General features: G+C 46.1%; 1 protein-coding gene across 4 annotated transcripts in view; it reads right to left on the reverse strand.

The window, feature by feature from the left end:
* Positions 1-11,445, reverse strand: part of C16H1orf105 (chromosome 16 C1orf105 homolog) — an 82,196-nt gene that overhangs the window by 26,549 nt on the left and 44,202 nt on the right. The window lies entirely within an intron of this gene.

Raw genomic sequence — 11,445 nt, forward strand, 5'->3', positions numbered from 1 at the left:
ATGCCAAAGAATGCTCAAACTACCGTACAACTACCCTCATCTCACACGCTAGCAAAGTAATGGTCAAAATTCTCTAAGCAAGGCTTCAACAGTACGTGAACTGTGAACTTCCAGATGTTCAAGCTGGTATTAAAAAGGCAGAGGAACCAGAGATCAAATTGCCAGCAACCACTGGATCATAGAAAAAGCAAGAGAGTTCCAGAAAAACATCTATTCTGTTTTATTGACTACAGTAAAGCCTTTAACTGTTGGATCACAACAAACTGGAAAATTCTGAAAAAGATAGGAATGCCAGACACCTGACCTACCTCCTGAGAAATCTGTATGCCGGTCAAGAAGCAACAGGTAGAACTGGGTGTGGACCAATGGACTCGTTCCAAATTGGGAAAGGAGTACATCAAGGCTGTATACTGTCACTCTGTTTATTTAACTTATATGCAGAGTACATCATGTGAAATGCCAGGCTGGATGAAGCACAAGTTGGAATCAAGATTGCCAGGAGAAATATCAATAACCTCATATATGGCAGAAAGCGAAGAAGAACTAAAGAGCCTCTTGATGAAAGTGAAAGAGGAGAGTGAAAAAGTTGGCTTAAAACTCAACATTCAGAAAATTAAGATCATAGCATCTGGTCCCATCACCTCATGGCAAATAGATGGGGTAACAATGGAAACAGTGACAGACTTTATTTTCTGGGCTCCAAAATCACTGCAGATGGTGACTGTGGCTGTGAAATTAAAAGATGCTTGCTCCTTGGAAGAAAAGTTATAACAAACCTAGATAGCATATTAAAAAGCAGAGACATTACTTTACCAACAAAGGTCTGTCTAGTCAAAGCTATGGATTTTCCAGTAGTGATATATGGATGTGAGAGTTGGACTATAAAGAAAGCTGAGCACCAAAGAATTGATATTTTGAACTGTGGTGTTGGAAAAGACTCTTGAAAGTCCCTTGGACTGCACGGAGATCCAACCAGTTAATCCTAAAGGAAATCAGTCCTGAATATTCATTGGAAGGACTGATGCTGAAGCTGAAATTCTAATACTTTGGCCATCTGATGCAAAGAACTGAGTCATTGGAAAAGATCCTGATGCTGTGAAAGATTGAAGGTTGGAGGAGAAGGGGATGACAGAGGATGAGACGGTTGGATGGCATCACTGATGTGATGGAAATGAGTTTGAGTAGGCTCCAGGAGTTGGTGATGGACAGGGAAGCCTGGCAGGCTGCCATCCATTGGGTCGCAGAGTTGGACATGACTGAGTGACTGAACTGAACTGAACTGAACTGATTGTATCTGTGGGAATCATTTTAGCTATTCAGTGAAAGGCTTTCAAAGAGCAAGGGACTGTGGCCTGTATCTCTGTATGGTCCCACCATCCCTCAATCTTAGTATAGCACCTTCCCCAGAGAATGCAATAGATATATTAGTGTTAATGATGTGTGAGTTCAGGTCCTTATCAGACCCAAGAGAGGATTGGACACAATAGAGATGCACAGGGTTGGTGCCTGTGAAGGATAAACGGGGAAGGAACAGACGCTGGGGAGAGCTTTCAGACCATAATGCAGGTCTGACAACAGTGAAGGGAAGGAAGACGGAAGGAGAAATGGGTAGGAAGAGTCATGGACTGCAGCCTAGTTCTGAGAAAGGCTTGGCCAAGCTGACAGGATGTCCTTGAGCCAAAGTCACGTATTGGAAGAGTCCCAAGTCTTAGAGGAACAGGTCTGCCTCACGGTGTCCTGTGTGATCTGCCAGTGGCTGGGAGCAGCTTGTAGGCAGCGTGGCCTCAGCAGGACCATGGCGGAGGATCCACAGGAGCACCTGGGTTTGTCAGTAACACTGGTTTTGGTATCATAAGCTAGGTTTTCCTTTCCAACTGGAAGCAAGTAGTAAAGAATTCCAGGGAAGCATGTCACTTTTCAGCTGCACCTTATTGTAGGTTCTTTCCCCACAGCCCCTTTGATGTTAGAGAGGAGACCCTCGCTCCAGCTGGCCTTCCCACCATCTAGCTGTACTGCTCTGGACTAAACTTTAGGAATTCCTCTTGATCCTGTTGTTCCAGGTTAGTGTTCCTTAGGGGTGGGGTGCTCAAGGAAACAGGTAACAGAAGACACTTGAGAAAAGCTGCTGGCCCCAGTGAGTCCTACACAAAGAGGCTGGATTCCCAAACCCAGAGACTTAACTGAATTCCTCCCTGGTTAATGACTCAGTTCTATTCCTCCACCTCTCTGTCCTTTACATCCACTGCAACCCACAGGGCAGATTTTGGGGACCGAGGAGAGGTTTCTCCTCACTTTTAAATTCAGATACAGCAATTTGTGAAATGAAGATTTCTTACATCATCAACAGATCGTGAATTTGTTGGGAAGCTGAGATCAGCTCTATTCTTTCTAGTGTTTTGTCCCCTTTTTCAGGACAAAGTGGCCCAGGCTGGGGCACTCTCTGGACATCATCTGATGACCACGCAGGCAGAGAGGTGGCATCTCCCCAGACCACCAGCAACAGGAGCTCTTAGAGATCTGAACATAAATGTGACATAACTTATTTTCAGCTTTCAGAGCGAACTGACTACATTTCATTCTGTGACTCCATTTCTAGGTAAAAGTGTACCCACTGACTTTTGTGACTGGACAGCTTATAGTTGTTCCAGTTTTAGGCCTAGTTCTCAAGATATCACTATTCATGAGTAATTATTAAAATAAATGGCAATTGGATTAAATAATGACTATGCTCTTCCCCTGGAGGAGAGCATGGCAACCCACTCCAGTATTCTTGCCTGGAGAATCTCATGGACAGAGGAGCCTGGTGGGCTACAGTCCATGGGGTTGCACAGAGTTGGACACGACTAAAGCAACAGTATATATGCACACACGCTCAGTATTTGTTCAGCATTCTTCTTAGCAGTAATTCAAGCCCTGTACAAGCATAATCTCAGTAATCCTCACAGCTGCTAAGTCACTTCAGTTGTGTCCAACTCTGTGCGACCCCATAGACGGCAGCCCACAAGGCTCCCCCGTCCCTGGGATTCTACAGTCCTTTAACAGCATTGGCAATATGTCCATTTTTCCAGTCTGGGGAAAGGAGCATTGCAAATATATAATCAACATGGACCTACTTTAGCAAGAGTGGTGTACTAAACACTCCGTAATAACTTACATGTGAAAAAAAAAAGCACAGCTGAATAGCTATAATATGAGTATAAGTGGACAAGAGTCTTTACACCACCAACAAACACAATTTTGTAAGTCAACCTATTACAATAAAAATAAACAAGATTTATTTTTCTTAAATAACTTAAAAACACAAGAAGTAATGAGACACAGCTTTTGGTGGCTTCCTCTGGTACATTCTAGAGGCCTGTGTCTCAGGCACTTAGTCAAATAATGCTGGGACATCCTTAGTGACTGTGTGGCACCCAGAATATGGGGAGGTGAAGATAAAGTCTCCGAATGCATCATCCAGGCCCAGCCAGGTTGGCAACTGCTAGACTTTGCCTCTGGTCATTTAGAAGGTCAACAAACTGAAATCTTTCTCTCCCCTCTGTGTTTTATGCACCGAGTAATTCTCAACAGTATTTTTGCCTGGGAAATCCCATAACAGAGGAGCCTCGTAGACTACAGTCCATGGGGTTGCAAAGAATCAGATATGACTGAATGAGCATGCAGTACTTCTCCTTTGACATTTACCAAATGTGTTGTTTCAACAATAATTTAATATTTTATTAGTAATTATTAAAACCTGGTATTTTCATCATGTTTTATGGTTCATGAAGCTTCCATTGCACTTACTATTGTATTTGACCCTTCCAACACCTTGACAAGCTACCTAACTTTCATGAACCTTGTTTTCTTCCTTTGTAAGCAGTTGTACCAGCCTTTCTTAAAAGAATTGGCAAATATACTCGTTTTGTCGGTCTGAGGAAAGACGACGCATCTAAATTGAGACTTACTAAATCACTCACCAAATAATGTTCTTAAGGTCGTCATAGGGAACAACTGCACTAAGGGAGGTGAAACTTACTTGTGAAATGCAAAGGCACGTACGGGTACAGAACAACAAAGACTAAGATTTCAAACTTTGGAGGCTAAATGCCAGAAACAGAGACTTGTGGCAACACATGAGAGGGAGCAGATTCACATGTTGTAATTGAATATTTGATAGGATATCTTCTCTGTCTGGACAGTCAGGCTTTTGGGCTAGTGCTCAGGGGGAAAACGTCAGGCCTCGTAGGTGTGAGAGTCAATGGCATGAGGGCAATAACTGAAGACAGGAGTAAGGATGGCATCACCAGGGAGAGGGAGGAGCATAAGAAGGCAAGGAGAACCTTTGGGAAGGCTGTGTCAAGGGATGGAGTACGTGGAGCAATGATGGCTGACAAGGCGCTGGATTTGATTCTCCAATGGGAGGAAGAGGTTCTAAGTCAGATACTAGAAGGCAAATGAAAGGAAAAGAGACTTTGTGGAGTCATAGGTCAAGAACGCCATTAGCATCTTGGAAGACGGTGGTTTCAGTCTTATAGTGGCTTGAGGAACTGGAGGCAATTAGTGGAGAATCTGCAGTGTAAGCCATCCTTTTGAGAAATTTAGTGATGAAAGGCAATAGAGGGATTGGATGGTAGCTTTAAGAAGAAATAATACCAAAAAAATGAAAGAAGCAATAATAGCTAATGTTTAGCCATTATTTATTTTAATTAACAAACACTTACATGGCATTTATAAGGTGTCAGACATTGTTTCTAAGTGGTTTACAAACAATTAATTTGCTTCATTCTCACCTTCACATGATGAGATAGTTGTTATTATGATTATCCCCATTCTTACAGATGAAGAGACTGAGGAATCAAGTGGTTAAGTAAATTACCCAAACCCACAGTTATCAACAGTAGAAGTGGTAGTTAAACTATGGGAAATTTCATTCAAGAGTCCATTTTCTAACTCACTTTTCCTTCTGAAATGATTTGGTAGTAATTTGAGGAAGAAGTACGGGGATTTTTCTTATTTTTAATTGGGAAGACTTCAACTTGCTGGGATGCTTAGAAGAAGGAGTCAGTACTTTAATAGAATGAACAAGAATTTTTGGATAATGAACAGAACAAGATTGCCAGAGTCATGAGCAGTCATGGTGGGAAAGTGTAGATGAAGCAGTTAGTCTTGGCCGCAGTCAGTACTAATTCTCCTTAGATAAGAAGGAGATGATAAAGATACAGATTATGTTTTGAAGAGAGATGAGGATGAAGTGGCTGAGTGGTTAAGGCAATGGACTGCTAATCCGTTGTTCTCTGAATGCATAGTTCAAATCCTACCTTTGCCCGATGTGTGCTTTGGGCTTCCCTGGTGGCTCAGATGGTAAAGAATCTGCTTGCAATGTGGGAGACCTGTGTTCAACCCCTGGGTCAGGAAGATCCTCTGGAGAAGGGAATGGCTACCCATTCCAGTATTCTTGCCTGGAGAATTGCATGGATAGAAGAGCCTGGTGGGCTACAGTTCATGAGACTGCAAAGAGGTGGACATGACTGAGGAACTAACACTTTCACTTTGAGGAGAGGGAAAACTGAGCAAATTCTCATCAAATGGAGATTCAACTGAGAGAGCTTGAGGGAGCGGTTAGGGATTGAGTAGAAAAAGCTGCAGCTTCCTGGGAATGAGGAGTCCTCTCCAAGCAAAGCGCACTGGAGCCACTTAGTATGCTGACTAAAGGCATCTTCTATTCAAGGCCGTGTGCTGAGAGCTCAGCAGTCCTCTTTAACAGCTTAGCACGAGTTGAGAATGCTACCAACAAGACACTGACAGGACACAGGAGACAAGATAAGATTCAGGAGCGCTTGCTTGGCTTCATGCTTTTACAGGGCTCAGAGAGAGGACACATCTGTACACTTCTGAGGAGCTGCATTAAGGCTGGGCTTGGGTTGGACATTGGAAATAAGGAGGATTAGTAACAGAGAGGAAGAGGCCCAGTATTTGGTGGTGGAGGAAGGGATAGGAACAAAAAACTCAAAAGAAGAGAGGCGGGCATTAGAAGGAGCTCTTGGTAAAAGTGAAGGTCCTGGGGTGAGGGGAGCAGTGACATTCAGGCCAAAAGACATCCCCATCCAATGACTTACTCCTGATTTGGGTTCACTTGGGTCCTCAGGTTTCTATCGTCCCCAACTCCTGTTACGCTTTTTTTCCCATAGCAATCATCACCTCCTAATATACCATATTAAGAGAGTAATATTATTGAGAGTCCCTTGGACAGCAAGGAGATCAAACCAGTCAATCCTAAAGGAAATCAACCCTGAATATTCATTGGAGGGACTGATGCTGAACCTGAAGCTCCAATACTTTGGCCACCGGATGCGAAGAGCTAACTCATTGGAAAAGACCCTGATGCTGAGAAACATTGAGGGCAGGAGGAGAAGGGGGCGACAGAGGATGGGATGGTTGGATGGCATCACTGACTCAATGCACAAGAGTTTGAGCAAACTCAGGGAGATAGTGATGGACAGAGAAGCCTGGCATGCTGCAGTCCCTGGGGTCACAAAGAGTTGAACATGAATTAGTGACCAAAACAACAAATATTTACTAGAATGTAGGCTCTGTGAGGAGGCTTTTCTGGTGGCTCAGCTGGTAAAGAATCCACCAGCAATGCAGGAGACCCTGGTTTGATTCCTGGATCAGGAAGATCCCCTGGCAAAGGGATAGGTTACCCACGCCAGTATTCTTGGACTTCCCTGCTGGCTCAGACAGTAAAGAATTCTCCTGCAATGCAGGAGACCTGGGTTCGATTCCTGAGTTGGGAAGATCCCCTGGAGGAGGGCATGGCAACCCACTCCAGTATTCTTGCCTAGAGAATTCCATGGACAGAGGAGCCTGGCGGGCTACAGTCCACAGGGTCGCAAAGAGTCGGACACGACTGAGTGACTAAGCACAGCACAGCACAGGCTCTGTGAGAGCAGATCTGGTTCATGTGTCTGTCTCCAGGGCTTTGATCAAGCCTAGCATGTAGAAGGTGCCCCCTAAAAACTTGCTCAATGAATGAGTCCACCAGCAGTTCCAGGGCTAACCTGGGATGCTTCCCATGGAGGCTCAGGAATCCCTGGGCTCACAGCTGGACTGTGGAGGAAAGCCTGCCCAGCCTGCTTCTCGAATGGAAGATCTTTAACCCCGGGCAAAAAGCAAACTCTTAAAAATGAAAGGCAGAAACTTCCAGAAACTGGGCACCAGGGATGACATCTTCCCTGAGCAGGTGGGAGAAGGTGTTTAAGGACTGATGGGTTTTAAGCTAAGTGATCCAGAGTGGTTTAGGGAGGAGGATGGGGCCTTGTTGAGACTTGTAGACTTTGGGAGGCCCCAGTGGCTCTCCCAGCCCCTCAGGCTTTATTCATCTGTTCCCTCAGCAATCACTGGGGCCTGAGCCAGCCTGGTGAAAGGAACAGTTTATTCCAGAGTCCTCTTCTGGGTAAGGAGCATTTCCTCAGATCCTGGTCCAGGTAACAAGGGCTCCTTGTACCTTTGCCAGTTGTTTTAGACTGTCTAATAGAAAAACATGTTCCCCTCCCACCCATATACATTTAAGCTTAAAATTGCCTTCAAACAAGGAAACAAAACACACACTGTGCAGAGGCCAGGAGTCACCAGTCTGAGCCCTCATTACCGAGCGTTGGAGCAGATCCATGGCAGGCGCTCCTGTGTTCAGAAAGCATGCCCAGTACGGCGGGTCCTGCACTACCTCCAGCTACCAGTTCCCTCGAGCGTAAGCAGAGCATACACATGCGTCAGCCCCTCTGGGAAGGGGTGACCCAGATATCCTGCTCTGTGGAATGAGTATGAGTGTCCCCCATATTCCTGCATCTGAAGAGTGGAACTCTGATCCACCTATGAACCACCTTGCGTTCTTTAAGAAGAGGCAATTTTGGCCTTCCCTGGTGGCTCAGTGTAAGTCTGCCTACCAATGCAGGAGACTTGGGTTTGACCTCTGACACTGAAGACTCCACATGCCCCAGAACAACTAACTCCACAAGCCCATGTACCACAACTATTAAGTCTGGGCTCTAAAGCCCGGGAACGGCAACTACTGAGCCCCAGGCCACAACTACTGAAGCCCCCATGCCCAGAGCACATGCTCCACCCAAGAGAAGCCGCTGCCATGAGAAGCCTGCATATGACAGTTAAAGAGTAGCCCTCACTTGTAACAACTAGAGAAAAGCCCGCACAGCAACGAAGACCCAGCACAGCCAAAAATAAATAAATACAATTTTTTTTTAAAGAGGCAATTTTCTTTTAGTCAGTGGCACTGTTGTTTTGAAACTCAACTGGCCACTTGTCAGGAGAGGTCACTTGTCAGACAGGGTGAGCTGGCCATTTCCTGGGAACCTTGGCCTGGGTCTGCAGTCTCTCGGGGAGAGGCCTGTTGGCTTTGAATTTCCGTCTGCGGGAGAAAACCCGAAGGCAGTCCTCCGTCCCAGTCTGCCCGGGAAGGAAGACTCACAGTGAGAAACCTCCAGTTGTCTGCTAGGAAGGGTGGGCAGGTGGTAGCACACATGGTCACACCCGTCAGCCTGGCCTCCTCACCTGACATAGCTGCCCTGGAGTGAAGGCGCCCCACCTCAGACCAGGACGTCCCACATGGAGCCCCAGCCCCTCCTACCGGGCAGAGAGGCAGGCAGGGCCTGGGCACAACTCCCTGAGGCCAGGCAGCTCTGCCACGTGCCCTCCTGAGCTCTGATCTCATTCTGGGGAGGTGCAGCACAGCGCTGGCGGCTGGACTTTGTTATCTATCTCAGGATGCTTGCTGGCCAAGGCCCGCATGTGTCATTATCACCTGACTCTAATGAATGGCAGTGGGTGTCAAACTCCAGGCCAGAGGACTGATGTGGCAGAGTTTGGCTGAGGCACCACTGTGGAGGGAATCTAGCTCCAGAATCAGCTGGGAGCCTTGTGTTTCTGTTCTGTTCTCCTCCCCACCCTTCCCTGGTGTGGGCACTAACTTGTCTGGAGAGGAGCAATCACACCATGGGACCTGCTACATTCCTGCTATAATACCTGGGTTCTAAGCCGAGCTCCACCATTGAGTAGTTGTTTGTCCCTAGGTAAATTGCTTAATTTCTCTGTGCTTCACTATTTTAAATCCATCTATAAGAAGAGGATGAAGAAATGATCTCTACTTCCACACTTATGAGAATTAAAAGACTTAACAGATGCAAAATGAATATTGCCTGCCATAGGGTATGTGCTCAAAAAGGACAGTATAAAGTCACTACAATAATGCTCATTATAATCTTCTCAAAGTTGCTGCGACAAACTGAGCCAGGTTGAAGGCACTCAAGAATAGTAAGTTGTTAAAGAACGTGATTTAGCCCATTCCCTGTGCCCACCCCCATGGGCCAGCCCTTCTCCTGCCCTGATCCTTGGGGGAAATTGTGCTACTTCTGTAACCACCTATATGAAATCCTACCCAAATTTCAAAGCTACAGTAGCCTTGGTTATACCTCTGACCACCTCCACACCTGATAGATATACTCCCCAAGGGGAAGAATTCATTTGGTCACTTTTTAGCTTTTCTGGCCCTTAAACTCTTTCAGTCAATTTTGGGGGGAAAATCAATAACCACCACCAAAAGCTGGGGATCAAGTCTGTTTTCTCCAGTGTGACCTAGTGTTCCTGAAAACTGAAGTCTCTGTGTGTTGTGACCATGAAGCCAATTTAATGCATGTTTTAGAGGCCTGTTTCTTCGGAGGATTGTTTAACTACTGGAGGGAATACCAGAGGAGGTGGGAAAGTGCCACTGCCATTTGCTCTCCTACAAAATGCCGAGGGTGGTGGAGGCTTCCATGAGCCCTGGGTGGCCAGCCCGCAGCTGAGCCTTTTCTAGACCTCCTCCTGGAAAATGATGGCTCATCACAGTGTGGTTGAGAGCCGAGTCTATCCGAGGAGCCTGGGTACATGGGAGGTATGAGATAACGAAGAGTTGGAGTCCCCACCGGGAGGGCTCCTGAAAGCAGAGCACGCTGGGCTCCCCCCAGAGCTTCAGATTTAGTAGCTGGGATGGGGCCTGGAAACACGCATCTCCAACAAGCCCCTAGGAAATTCTGAGGATGCTGCTTGGGGAGCAGTCTGAGAGCCACTGATTCACGCAACCAAAGGGGTCTTCCAGCTTCTCTCTAGCAACCCAAAGTCACCAGTCCCTTGTCATCCTTCATTCTTCTTTGGAGCTGAGCCACTGGGTGCATAGTGCTGCCCTTAGGAGGTCGGCTCAGGGGTCAGACAGCCTGGGTTTGAATCTTGGCCTCATTTAATCAGCTGTGGCCAAATTACTTAGCCTCTGTGCCATAGATTCCTCACAATAATAAATACTCACGTTTTCTTTTTTTCATATTTAATATTTTTTATTATTTATTTTACTTGCCTGCACCGAGCCTTAGTTGCAGCATATGGGATCTAATTCTCTGACCAGGGATTGAATCTGGACCCCTTGCATTGGGAGCATGGAGTCTTAGCCACTGGATCACCAAAGAAGTCCCAGTCCTCACATTTTCTGACAGCTTACTACATGCCAGGTGCAGTTCTAATGTATTTATTATTTTCTCTGTTAAATCCTTTGAAGACTATGAGGTGGGTGCCGTTATATCCCTAAAGAGGACAGCAAGGCACAGAGAGAGATGATAATAGCAAACACCTTGTAAGAGTATCATTTGGATTGAGTAAGATAATCCATGTTAAAGTTGCATTTGAATATCTAAGAATATTAACTTCTTTTACTGTGGACACAAAGATCTGAAGGTCCTTTCCCTTCTCTTGAGATTTTTAAGGCTCTTCCTCAGAGGATGAACCATCTTGCTCCCTTTTGGGTTCTAAGGAAAAGATCGACAAATCATATTCCACATCTTCTCCTGGGCTTCTGTCCTTCCACAGATATGTGACTCCCCTCTTGTAGACCTGCTGTCTCCAGAGAGCTGTCATAGTTCTGAGGGCCCAGGGCACGTGGGGTGTGGAGGCAGGCCTGGGGTGGTGGTGGGGGCTCCGGAGGATGTCTGCAGAAAGCTGTGTGGTATGCATGCCTGGTTAAGCAGGGAGTCCTGTATGAGACCTGACAAGGGAAGCTCTGAGAATACAGACTGTTTGCAAGCTCACCAGACCAAAAGAGGAGAGAAAGAGGGAGGAGAAAGAGGGAGGAGAAAGAGCGCCCCAAGCCCCTGAGCTGCGCCAGCACATTCCAGCACGATAGACACTTGCTAGTGGGCCTTTGTTTTCTACCAGAGCTGGAGGAGGGGGCATAGCAACTGGACCTTCGCTTTTCCTGACCTTCACACATTTTAAGCCATCTTTTCACAGATCAGGACAGAGAGCTTTTGCTAACCCTAGGCTGACTATAAATATAAATTGGTATCAATCACCATCATTAACCCAAATGAAAAGCTAATGAGAAGAGCTGAATTGCTGGAAAAGAGCCTGATGCTGTGAAAGATTGAG

This window comes from Bos grunniens, chromosome 16 (genome assembly GCF_055505025.1).
Source record: "Bos grunniens cultivar Pamir isolate PY7600 chromosome 16, Bosgru_T2T1.0, whole genome shotgun sequence".
NCBI classification, from domain to species: Eukaryota; Metazoa; Chordata; class Mammalia; order Artiodactyla; family Bovidae; genus Bos; species Bos grunniens.